This window comes from Bos indicus, chromosome X, assembly GCF_029378745.1.
Source record: "Bos indicus isolate NIAB-ARS_2022 breed Sahiwal x Tharparkar chromosome X, NIAB-ARS_B.indTharparkar_mat_pri_1.0, whole genome shotgun sequence".
Lineage (NCBI taxonomy): Eukaryota > Metazoa > Chordata > Mammalia > Artiodactyla > Bovidae > Bos > Bos indicus.
The window spans coordinates 66924504-66938070 of NC_091789.1; positions in this window are offsets into that span (position 1 = coordinate 66924504).

Genomic DNA, 13567 nt, shown 5'->3' on the forward strand with positions numbered 1-13567 from the left:
TAAGACAGGAACTAAAAACAGACTCACAATTTCTAACTTTCTTAGTTCTACTCCAGAGAGAGAGGGACACAGTTTCAGGCCCTCAACTCTGCTTAAGCAACCAGCAGTTTACCTTGCCTCCATCAGCAGCCGCCTGCTATTCAGCCACCATGTTGACCTTAAACAACAACGTGCTTTACATTTCTAAGCCTGTCTCCAGCTGCCTTTTTGCCCCTTCAGGTTGCCTCCAAGCCTTTAATGCATTCCAGATCCACCTGAGAAGCCCTGTGTGCACTTCAGGTGAATAGAATGGGGTTCTACACTGAATAACGATTTCAGTCAATGGTTGTTAACTGTTTTATGGCGTATAGTTTTACAATTATTACAAACAGAACTGCAAGTGCACCACAGAGGTTGTTATCCTGATTGATAGGTCCGGGCCACAATCCGGGACCTATACACACTAGCTAAATTCTACAAACATCACAGTCCATTCCAAAGATGCTAAATGTTGATATAGTTTTGCAGTCTTGAAAAGGAGAGCAGCTTATATAGCAGATGGCCAGTGATGGCTCCAGAATTTCTACACAGGGAAGATGCCCCCCTACCCCCATATATATATACACATACATATATATTATATATATGTATGTATGTATAGTTGTTGGTTAGTTGCTAAGTCATGACTCTCTTGCAACCCCATGTACTATAGCCTGCCAGGGTCCTCTGTCCAGGGGATTCCCCAGGCAGGAATACTGGAGTGGCTTGCCATTTTCTTTTCCAGGGGATCATCCTAACCCACGGATCAGATTGGCAGGCAAATTTTTTACCACTGAGACACCTAGGAATCATCCTATATATGTGTGTGTGTGTATACACACTGTTCTGTTCACTCTTCTATGAAGGGGCTTGCTGGGGCTGGTGAAGATTAAGGGATTTGCCTTGAAGGTGTATTTGTTGAGCAAGCAAGAACACTTTCTGTAAACTTGTTAGGGGAAGCACAATGATTGAAACCACCCACCCTGGCCAGGCACCACAGTAACCATTTGCATGAGTTGTTTTATGACAGGAGATCCTGATGAGGAATACAGAACTAATAAGCCACCACCAACCGGAAAAGTTTGGGAAATGTCGAAAGGAGACACCGCGTGTCCGTCCACTTCCCAGAATCCCTCTCACTAGCATCCATCTTGGCTGAGTGATGTGTGCACCACATCACTGAATTAGAATGATTGGCCAAAGACCACCTGGAAACTAATCCCATCACCATAAAACCCAAGACTGTGAGCCACGGGGCAGAGCAGTTCTCCTGGGTTCCCTTACCCTACTGCTTTCCACCCGGGTGCCCTTTCCCAATATAATCTCTTGCTTTGTCAGCACATGTGTCTCCTCGGACAATTCATTTCCAAGTGTTAGACAAGAGCCCAGTTTCAGGCCCTGGAAGGGGTCCGCCTTCCTACAACAAACTGATTTGGGGTAATGACGGTGGCTAATATCCCCTTCACCAAGCCAAGTGGCACTGTCACTGAGAACAGCTCATCGTCACTAGTGAGTCTTGGGTAAAAGATAAATTAGAAATTTCCACTTCTCAGCTCCAATTGCTGGGTTACAGAAAACTTAGTTCCATCCTCCCTTCCAGACACTTACTAATTTTGGAGAAGATGGAAACCTTTGCTGGTGAGAAACCCCAATTAGAAAGATAAGAGAGTCAAGCCAGGAAAGGAGGGAGTCAGGGGAAGAGTGGGACCAGAGCCTGAAAGGAGGAAATCACACCCACACCAGAGTCCAGGCAAGGTTTGTAGTTCCCACAAAGAAATCAGAAAACTCAAAACAGGAAGAAAGAGGTGAGGTGCAATCCAAAAAGCCATCAGTTCACTGACATTTTATTTATTTTTACCTGGGGGAAAGGGGTGTGGGGGAGGGGTTGGAGCGCCCAGGCTGACCCCAAGCAGCTGCAGCTGCTATAAAGGAAATGGGTGTTTGGGGGAGGGGAAGAGGGGACCGGAGTAGGGCGGCTGGCCAGGTTCCTTGCCCCCAGAGGAGTCCCAGAGCATCTGAAGGAAGGAACCTGAGACTGTGTGAAGCCCAGGAGACTGAGAGATTTTCAAGCCTCGCAGAAAATAAAGCAGCTCTCCACGGACACAGAATCTATCCCAGTCCGGACATGGAATCCCAGAGGAGGCCTCCCCGCCCCCACTGCCTTTTGACTGCACTGTTGGTCTGGGCCATTTAAAGTGCGGATGAAGGCAATGGAGATGCAAAGGGGGAAGAAGAGAGACAGAAACTGTGCCAATAAAATATACAAAATTAGCTGCAAACAAGACTTTCCTGGGATTTTCCCCCTGGCCTTATAGCATCTGGTTTCATTTCTCCTCCCTGAAGGAATAAAAGAAAAGGAAAGGAAAGAAAAAGGAGTGGGGGGGGGGGGCCGGCGGGAACATAGCACATATGTTTTCAATGGAGCCCTTTAAAACATACACAGGCAGCTGGGAGCACAAGCCCTGAGGTGGAGCTCTTGTTGCCCCCAGAGCCAATGCCAGCCAGTCAGGAGGATATACAGGACTCTGAGTTGTAAAGAACTTGCCTGCCAATGCAGGAGGCAAAAGAGAGGCAGGTTCCATGCCTGGGTCAGGAAGATCCCCTGGAGAACAAAATGGCAGCCCACTCCAGTACTCTTGCCTGGAGAATCCCATGGACAGAGGAGCCTGGCGGGCCACAGTCCTTAGTTTTACAAAGAGTTGGACACGGCCGAAGCGATTTAGCATGCATGCAGGAGTGGTCCTGAGTAAGTAATTTCACTCTGTGTCCCAGCTTCTGCCTCACAAAATGGACAGTGAGACTTTTAAGAGAAATAACAGGAGAAAATATACTGACAGATATCATAACACTAGCCTTAACATTTTTCTAGAAGCTTTACCCATGTTTTCTCATTAATCCCTGCAAAATTCAAAGTGATTATCTTCATTATTGTTGTTGTTTAATGTTATAGATGGGGAAACTGGATAATAAACAAATTGACTTGTTAAGGTCAAACAACCAGTAAGTGGAGGGATTTGAACTCAGCTGTACTGATTCCAGAGCTTTTAGCTCCTACCTTATATAAGGTAAAACTGTTGGTATTGTTACTAAACTGTACACTTCATGGTTTCTGCAACTTGTCTGGAGGAAATGTGCAATCTGAGTAAAATTTTCTTATCTAATTTTTGAGCGGTGAGGGGCTGGGGTACTTCTGTCTGTAAAGTGGGAATTGACACCTCCCATAAGGCATCCTGGACTCTGGAGTATCAGCTAGTCAAGGAGTACTTTTGCTAAGTACCCCTGTTCTCAACCTCTCTGTAATCCAGTTTTCTCGTCTATGAAATAGAACAATAGTAGTACTTACTACATCTGTTTTGGGAGGAATTAAATGGAAAAAAAAAAGCATGTAAAGTTCAGGAAACTTCTAGACAATGTTAGTGCTGTATTATTGTCTCCTGGCACTCAAGAGTACCATCTACTGGCTGCTTCCAACTACACTCTCCCAAAATCCAGGATGCATGGGAGAAGGAATATGCCCAGTGGGTATGGAAGAGTGGAAATATCTCTAAAGTTGAGGATGAGATCTCTGAGTCCTATCTTTGCCTTTCTCTAGCAGTATGACTATAGGCACATCACCTGCCTGGAGGTATATGGGGTTAATCATACTTGTCACTCATAGAGTCATAGCCCAAAAGAGAGAGAGTGGTAGAAACAGAAAGTTCTAGAGTTGGTGCTGTAGGCCACAGTCTTGACTCTGCCTTGTGATATTAAAGACTGAGGAAAGACTGTGAGAAATTGAAAGCAGTATTTTACCAAAGTGACACCATTATTTTTAATTGGCATGTCACACCATTTTTCAATGAAGAGATTAATTTTCAGCTGAACAGAAATGGGCCCCCTTCACTTCCTAAATTTTAAACATATGTCTGGGTGGTTGCTGAGAGAATATGATGATCAGAGCCTCAGTAGAGGAGAATGTGACTAGCCAGGAAATCACCCTGGAGAGTAAAAATACAACTCTCTCTTCTGGCTATGGGCTTAGCAAGTAAATATGAAAAGGGAGTGAAAGAAGTGGGAGACAGAAACAGATAAAGGAACAGAGAGGCATAAGGCAGGGTGAAGGACAAGGAGTTGAAGAAATCCAGATGGAGTCTTGGGCTTTAACACATCCTGCAGATGCTTGACCTGGAGCAGACGTGGAAGGGTGTACAAATTTTTAATTTCCTCTGTGAAGAATACAAAATAGGCCTTTGGTTCCCAGGAAGATAGCTTGTGCTTTCTTTTGTCATCAGTGTTTGCCTGAGTACAGACACCAAAGGATGTTTGTCTGCCATGAAATGACTCGACTCCTGCTCCAAGGTTTTCCCATTCCCAGTGGGGCTTTGTGTGTGTGTGTGTGTGTGTGTGTGTGTGTGTGGTGGGGGGTGGTCTTAGAAGGTATTGAAAATCCGGGGGCTGGGGGCAGAGAAAGGGAGAGAGATTCAAAATTGAGGTGAGCTGGATAAGAAGGGACTTTCTGGCCTCTGCAGTGGTTCCCTGACTGGCCAACAAAGCCAGTATAGTGTAGTTGTGACAAGTATTGGCGCCGAAGTTGGCCAAAGCTGGGCTGGAAGTTTGCTTCTGCCACTTACCAGATATGTGTCCTTGAACTCTTTGCTTCCTCTCTGTGCCTCAATTTTCTCCCATGTCTTGTAAACATAAAAATCACTTCCATCTCCTTATGTTATTGTGAGGATTAAATGGATAAGAACACATCAGAGGCCTGGCGTGGGGCCTGGCACATAGTCGCAGGCACTCCATAAATGTTCAGCATGACTCTCATAATTCGGAACAAGAAAGAGCTGCCACCTGGGCCATATATTTCGCAGACATGTCTTGTCTCATGCAGAGTGGTTGCCAGAACTGGACTAGCCCATAACCTCCACATTTTTTCAAATGCTTTCTCAAAATACTAAAAAGGTTTTTCTTTTATCAGTTCCTCTCTCGCACGCCCTAGTGCCCTCTCGGGCTCTCTCACGCTCTCTGATGCTCACCCCCTCCCCCATCATCACCAAAGAAGTCCCCAGTGCTCCAAAGAGATATAAAGATGTGACAGTGCACAGGCCTTGTCTCATTTGAAGCTGGGGAGACTTGTCCAAAAAGGATGACAATGTTGCTTTTGTTTCTCAGACCCTAGAATCTCCCAGAAATCCTGAAGTGGACATTCCAGCCCCTCTTCAGCCCACTCCTAGCTACTTGAGCCCTGGCTCTCAGGAATCCAACAGTGCCACCTTTAAGGCCTCACTCACAATTCTGACACCTGCATCCTGGCTCCTATAGAAACTCCTTCCCTCTTCTCAATGTATGTGATGTTGAGAGAACTGCAGGATGAATGGGGAAGGCATAATCATAATGTTAATGGGGCTTTTAGACATGCAAATGTATGTTCCTAGCAGGGATGAGCTGAACAAAGTCAGGATGGACAAGTCTCAGAGCCCCAGATGTGTGATGTTGGGAGGAGGGGGCCAAGAAATGATGAAAGGAAACATAAGGGCTATTTAGAAAAAATAGGACATTTGAAGGACCCAGTGAGAGGTGTGTCAATGGACAGACAGCATGAGAAAGTCGGGAAAGAAGTCTGAGTGCCTGCAAGGAGCATAGTTCAGAGAATTCTTGAAAACCAGAGAGCAGGAGAGGAGCCTGGGTGGGGAACTGCTCAAAGCTGGGGGCTTTGTGTGCTCAAAGAGCTTCAGGACAGGAGGCCATGGGAGCCTGGCTGATCAGGCTGTCAGGTAGATTCTAAACAGTTTCAGCCTGGGACCTAGCACTCACATAGGAATCAGGCTGAAAGGATCTGGCTTCCCATTAATGAGTTAAGCTGAAATGTGAACCTAGGCTTTTGCTATGTCTAACATTTGAACCTTGCATTTCTTCCCACTGTAATAATGCATTTCACAGAGCTAGCTAAAAATCCTGGCAATGAGAACCCCAGGAGACTCAAAGGACACAGGAACAGCCCTGGTTTTGAGTCTAACCTGCATCAGCGTCTGCCTAGGCCCCAATAAATTGCTCTTCTCTCAACAGTGTTTTTCAATCTATCTATGGACAAAACCAGAGTATTGTGTCACTGAAGATGAAACAAAATGATAGTCTTTCCCCCAGATTTTTTAAGAAAGAGTAATAAGCTGATGGATAGAGTATGTTCCCATAAATTTTGCTGACATCCTTGGTGCTTATACTATAACATAAAAGGTAGCATGGGATTATATTGGTAGATATTTTATGATTTAGATACAAGTATTTTGGATTTTCCACAAAGAGCTCTATAATTTTCAGTGCTATGTTACTAAAACAGCTTTAGAGGCTCTTGAATTAAAGGTTGAGATTGTTGTCTTTATTTTGCATAATAGTGTTTTCCCTTTCATGTTTGCTCCCTTCCAATTCATTCTTCATGAAGTAGTGAGAATGATGTTCCTAACATGTCAACCAGATCATGTTATTTCCCAGCTTTAACTTTTTTAATGGCTTCTTATTGCCCTTAGACTAAAATACAGCCTCCTGACCACAGCCCCACTCTGAGCTGGCCCCTGCCCACCTGTCCACTATTATCTTGCTCCACTGTCCTCTTTGGTCACATTATTCCAGCTACATATGATTTTTAGCTCCTCAAATATGCCACGCTCAATGCCAAGCTCATTGAACTTATGCATACTATTTCCTCTGCCTGTAATATCCTTTCTATCTGTGGTAGGTAGAATTTGGGCCCCTAGACCCTTCAGCCCCTGGTGTCACATCTGTGGTTATGTAATATTACATAACAAGAGGAATTATTCAAATATAATTATGGTTACTAATAAGCTGACCTTAAGATGGAAAGATTATCCTGGATTAATTATCCAAATAGGCCTAATGTGATCACATGAGCCCTTAAAAGCAGACATACGCAGAAAAGAAAGTCAGAGAGATTGGACGCATGAAGATTGAAATTGGACTCAAGCCACATTTACTGACTTGAAGATGGTGGGAGGGCATGTGGGAAACATGAAAGGGAAATGAGCATGGAAGTGGATTCTTCTCCAGAGTCTCCACTAAGGAATGCAGTTCAGCCTACACCTTGATTTTGATCTTGGAGACCCTGGGCAGAGAACCTAGCTGAGCCACCTGCCTGAGCTACTGACCTCTGGAAATTGTGAGACAATAAATCAGGGTTGTTTTCATTCACTAAGTTTGTGGTGATGTGTTACAACAGTGATAGAAGACTAATACATCATCCTTCCCCTTTCATGCTTATCTCTTTCCCATCTTTTGGATCTCAACTTAAATGTCAGCATATTCAAAGCACGACCATCCTACTAAAAATTAATCTCTTCTCTGCTTGCCCATTTTTCTCCCTCTCAGTCCTTATTGTTTGCTTCCTGCATGGCCCTTATCATAGTTTTCCCTATTGCACTCCTTTGATGTTTTAACATAAGCACCATGAGAATAGCTTCCCTGATGGCTCGTTGGTGAGGAATCTGCCGGCCAATGCAGGAGATGTGGGTTCAGTCCCTGGGTTGGGAAGATCCCCTGGAGAAGGAAGTGGCAACCCACTCTAATATTATTGCCTGGGAAATCCCATGAACAGAGGAACCTGGCAGGCTTATAGTCCATGGAGTCACAAAATAGTCGGACATGACAAAACAATAATAACAGCAACAACCATGAGAATAGGGAGTTTTGTTCACTGCTGTAGGTCTGGAACGCACAAGAGCAACTGACACAGAGTAAACATTCAATAAATATTTGTTGAATGATTGAATATTTATCGAGCACCTATTTTGGCAACTCAAATTAGGCACTAGTGTTTTCCCCATTTTATAGATAGGTGATGCTCAGAGTGGGTATGTCCATTGTTCAAGATCTTCCAGCTAGTAAATGGTAGAGCCAGGATTCAAAGCCAGGTCTTGCTGACTCTCAAGCCCGTGTCTTCTTCTACTGTGCCACACTTACCCCAAGCATCAGCACAACTGACACTTAGGCCTGATAAGACCTTTGCAAGGGGAAAAAGAAAAATATGCACATGCACAGGCAGCTTTGTCTACAATTTCAGGGAATTCAAAGAAGTCATAAACCTCAGGTTAATTTATGTGCTACCTGCTTCGAACCGTCATCACACTTAAATAAAATAAAATACAAATAAAAAAACAATAAATTCACATTGGCTGAACAAATAATTAAGAATGTAAGACATTGAGGCTTGAAGTTACTTTATCTTCAAGATGAAGAACTAAGCACTTATGAAATGGAAAAAAGAAACAGAGGTTAGCTGGCTTTGATCAGATGAACTTCAGATGCCCTTCTAGTTTTTAGATGAGTGTTCCTGAAGATGGGAATAAACTTTAAGACTCAAAAACATTAAATGCCAATAGTAAGATGACAGACATGGAGGCAGCCAGGAATTTAGGGACTGAAAATCATGTGTCCTACTGCAAGACCTGTAGGACTATAGCAGTTCCTCAGGTGTAACCTCATATTTCAAGTACTTGTGAAGTCACCAGAGATTTGAAAATAGCCTGAAGCAAAGCTAGGATTTTGAAAGCTCACCACAGAGTTGTGAATTTTGAGGGAGGGCAGGATTTCTAACCAGCCAGCTCCTATGGTTCAAAGTCTGGGAGCTGTGACAGCTTCCCTTTCTCCAAAATCCCCCACCCAGCCCTGGCTCTGAGATTTCCAATCCCCCTGTGAGCACTATTTCATCGAAACCAAGTATTGACATTTCATCTCAACTTTGTGCAACACTTGAAATTCCTTCCAGATAAACAACAAGATAGTGGCCAACAAGGAGCCCCAAAAGAGGTAAGATAAGACCGTGAGGTTTGACTGATGATGTTGAGTTTCTGAAGGCTACTCATACCCCGCAGTGATCAGTCAGCAGCCGGCAGACTTCTGTCTTCTAGCTTCACTGCCACCATCCTAGGGTCTTCCAGGGCTCTTCTGGTGCCCACAACCTTGGAACGCCACTCTCCCTTTCCCTACCTCCTGTCCCCTTCCTCATGGTGAGTCATGAAGGCCCCAGACTCTCAGGCTGGGCTTTCTGAGGGCAACTGAAAGTACTCTGGAGCAGGCAGCAAGGAGAGCATCAGTACACCCATTTCACATACAAAGCTTGCTTGTTCTCCACAGAGAGGGGCCACCCACAAAGCCTGTGTTCTCTTTAAGAGTCTGGACATGTTCCGGCTAAATTGCCTTTACTCTTCTAAATGACCTTCTTGACCCCCATAACCTTCCCTAAGGTTTCAGTTTCCAGTTTGGAAGGGGAGAATATGATGGTGAAGAATTCAGGCTCTGGAGCCATGCTGTCTAGCTTCATATCCAGCTCTACTACTGCTTGCTAACTGAATAGTGTGGCCTGATGCCAGTTACCCAATGTTTCTGGGCCTCTTCCTCCTCAGTAGAAAGTATAGTAGAGTTACTATGGAGATAGTAACTATCACCCTGAACTCTTGGTGTTAAAAGGATTCAATGAGTTAACACAAGTAAAGCACTTAGAACATTGCCTGGCTCATAGTTAGCACTCATCAAAATGTCAGCTATTATTCTCTATCTATTCTGGGAGGCAAAGAATCCTCTTGTGTATCCATAGCATGAATAGATACCTTACCTGCTGCTTTCAAGGCCATTGCTATGCATCGTATAGAGCAGGGGTCCCCAACAACCCCTGTTCCCACCTAGGCCACACAGCAGGAGGTGAGAAGCAAGAGAACAAGTGAAGCTTCAACTATATTTACAGCTATTCTCCATCACTCGCATTACCACCTGAGCTCGGCTTCCTGTCAGGATCAGTGGCAGCATTAGATTCTCATAGGAGTGTGAACCCTACCATGAACTGCACATGCGAGGGATCTAGGTTGAGTGCTCCTTATGAGAATCATCCCGATACCATCCTCCATCCCCCATCCATGGAAGAAGTGTCTTTCACAAAACCAGTCCCAAAACAAGTGTCAAAAAGTTTGGGAACCACTGATATAGTGCAATGTGTGATGGCCTTAACTTGGGTCTGTGCATTGCACCTCCACATTAGTAAAAACAGATATGACTTCCTGAGCACTTACTACATCTCAGGCCCTGCCCTAAACACTTTACATAACGTTATCTGGATGCTGTTGTTGTCCTCACCTACCCCATCCAAGCACAGAGAGATGAAATAACTATGTAATATAAAATATAAGTGAGATTTGTGCAAGGGGTGATTGTCACAGGCTGGGGCAACAAAGGAATGCTCTATGGAGGATACAGAACTCTGATTTTGGATCACAGATCCCTAGATCATTCAGATAAGCAAGGGGAAGAGGAGGGAGAAATCCAAGTAGAGGAGATCAATGAAATGGAAGGTGGACATGACCCTGGCATGTATAAAGGGAAAAGACTGTTCTGACTGGTCCAGAAGCCAGTGATGGACAAAGATACGAACTCAGGCTGATAGCATTAGCCTTCCCACCTCACAGATTGAGTACCTGAGCCTTGGTCCTGGAACAGCCACCACAATCCAGAAGCAGCAATCTTTTGCTTTTCTGACCTCATCTGTCCACTTTAGATGATCAGACTTTCTAAGTCATCCCTCTGGGCTTCCCCTGCCATGGGATCCATGGCCACATGGGTGTCCAAGGCCAAAATCTCTCCTTCTCAGCAGCTCGCCTGAGATTTAGCAAGATGTGTAACCCAGGTCAGGAGATTCAGCCTTGGGAAGTCAGAGCTAAAGTGAATCTATTCCCTACTTTAGGATCCCAAAGCAATTCAAATCCATGCCAGAACGTTACCCCACCCCTATTTCTGCCATCATTTAAATTTCTTGCTTCACTGCTGACCATGGTAGGGAGAACCTTTAAGAAAAATAATAGTTGCTTTTGTTACAAAACCTGGTGAATCATTCATGTCAGACTGTTGGTAGAATCAGGAGACAGGAAGGAGAGTTGGATTTCTAAGAAAGGAGATACAGCCAGAAAAAATTTTTCCAGTCCAGGAAGGGTTAATGGCAGCACAGTGTTTTATATTGCAAGCAAAATGCCAATGAAAAGAGAAGCTTCTCCCCTCCTTCCTTCCCTCCCTTCCGTTCTTCCTTCCTTCCCTTCCTTCACCTTTAAAACGGAGGACATTGCAAACTGGAAGAAAAGAGTGTGTCCAACTTCTTATCGCCCCCCAAGCCTGCCCTCCCCCACCCCCAACACTTGACAGTTGGAGGCCCATTTTCTTGGAGTGTTGGATCTCATCTTGATGAGGACAGGCAGTGTGTGAGAATTCTATCTTCTCCCTTGAGCCTGAAATGCATGCCCAGATGTTGCTATGGTAACTTGCTGGTACTCAGGCTCCCATCTACACAAGCATGATGCTTCTCTAGTGACCACCAGTTCCCTAGCTTTTATTTTGGTTTCACCTTCTCTAGATATAAATAACATGTTGGAGTCTTAGCAGATCACAGGCTAGTCTGGGAAACATATGTACCACCAGCAAACACAAAGGGAAGAAAAGTAAGCTGAAATTGGTCTGTAAGGTAGAAGACCTTATGTGAAACTCTGCATTAGTGAGCTATGTAACTTAGCAAGATGTTTCAGCTTTCATGATCCCCTCATTTTCCCTTCCTAGTATACAAGGTAGGGGAGTGGGCTAGCTGATATCCAAAGGTTTTTCTCTCCCCGCAAATGATTCTGTGCATATCTTTTAGTATGCACAGAAATGTCAGTGGTAACTGTTTCTAGAACATCAGCTGGCATTCTGAGAATTTTAAAAAGAGGTTATTTAATGAAAGGTCTGTGAAAGGAGTGGGAGAAGGGAAGTAAGTGGTGGGTTGGGGACAACTGAGAGTAGGAGACAGATTATAACTTTTTACCCTCCAGTTTGGTGGAAGAACACTCAGAGTCAAATACAAGTGGGAAATGGAGCCAGCCCTTCACTCCCTTGTCCTTTTTACCTTCTGGGTAGGTGGTATCTATCACTTAACTTAAACTCCCAAATTTCTAGATTGCACGAACTCAGTCTCATAAACTTTCTAGATCTCACAAACTTTCTTGCCTTTATGTAGTTCACTTTCCCCACCTGAATTCCCCACCATCTCTGCCAACCAAATCCTCTGTGTGTGTGCGTGTGTGTGTTAGTCACTCAGTCATATCTGACTTTTTGCAAACCCATGGACTGTAGCCTTCCAGGCTCCTCTGTCCATGGGGATTCCTCAGATTACAGGAGTGGGTAACCATTCCCTTCTCCAGGGCATCTGCCCAACTCAGGAATTGAACCCAGGTCCCCCACATTTTAGGGAGATTCTTTACCGTCTGGGCCACCATGGAAGCCCAACCAAATCCTACATCAATGCAAAGTCTTAAGCTCCTGATATGTCACCTCTTATTTCTTATCATAGACTGCTCCTTCATTTTAGCCATCCTTACTTTTATAATTTTAAATACACTCTTTTAAAATTTCATTACTTTCATATTGATTTTAAATATGGAGGGATGCAAAGAAGAAAACAAGAATGAGCTGTAATCTGTGTTAATTTTTTTTTGGTAAAAGTAGTACCCATATAAAGGTTAGAAAATTCAAACTATGGAAAGGTTTTACCAAATGAAAAGCAAAATTCTTTCCCAAGCTGCCCTGGTCTCTTTCCCCAAGATCACTATAAAATACTCCAAATGATATTGTCCATAAGAAAACCAACATTTGTTGTTGTTCAGTTGCTAAGTCATGTCTGACTCTTTGCAACCCCATGAACTGCAGTACACTAGGCTTCCCATACAGCATACATATGTATATCTATATTACAGAGCATAATCCTTTATCCTAAACCCTGGAGGCTAGAAGTATGTTGGAATTCAAAAATTTTAAGATTTTTCACATAGTAAGATAGTGCTTGTGACATTTAGCACATCACTTCCACAGTGGGGTTGGGGAGCTCAAAGACCTAGATTAGACGTGTTCAATATTAAACACATTAAAGCTTGTCACACACTATTTTGAGATAAATGAAGATCACAAATAGCCACGTGTCAGTTAATATCAGGTTCTATCCCAAATGAATTTATGCCAAGTTTTGGGGTATGGTGGGGAATGTTCTGTTTTCAGAGGTTTTAGGCTTAACGAAAAGCAGATAAGGGATTGTCTTTTTTTTTTTTTTTTTAATTTGGTGGCACTAGGTCTTCCCTCATAGCTTAGGGCTTCCCTCATAGCTCAGCTGGTAAAGAATCCACCTGCAATGCAGGAGACCCCAGTTCAATTCCTGGGTCAGGAAGATCCTCTGGAGAAGTGATAGGCTACCCACTCCAGTATTCTTGGGCTTCCCTTGTGACTCAGCTGGTAAAGAATCTGTCTGCAATGTGGGACACCTGGGTTCGATCCCTGGGTTGGGAAGATCCCCTGGAGAAGTGAAAGGCTACCCACTCCAGTATTCTGGCCTAGAGAATGCCATGGACTGTATAGTCCAAGGGGTCGCAAAGAGTCGGACATGACTGAACGACTTTCAATTTCACTTTCTTTTCCAGATTTTACTTGTGGCATGCAGGGTCTTAGTTGCAGCATGTGGGATCTAGTTCCCTGACCAGGGATTGAACCCAGTGCCCTGCATTGG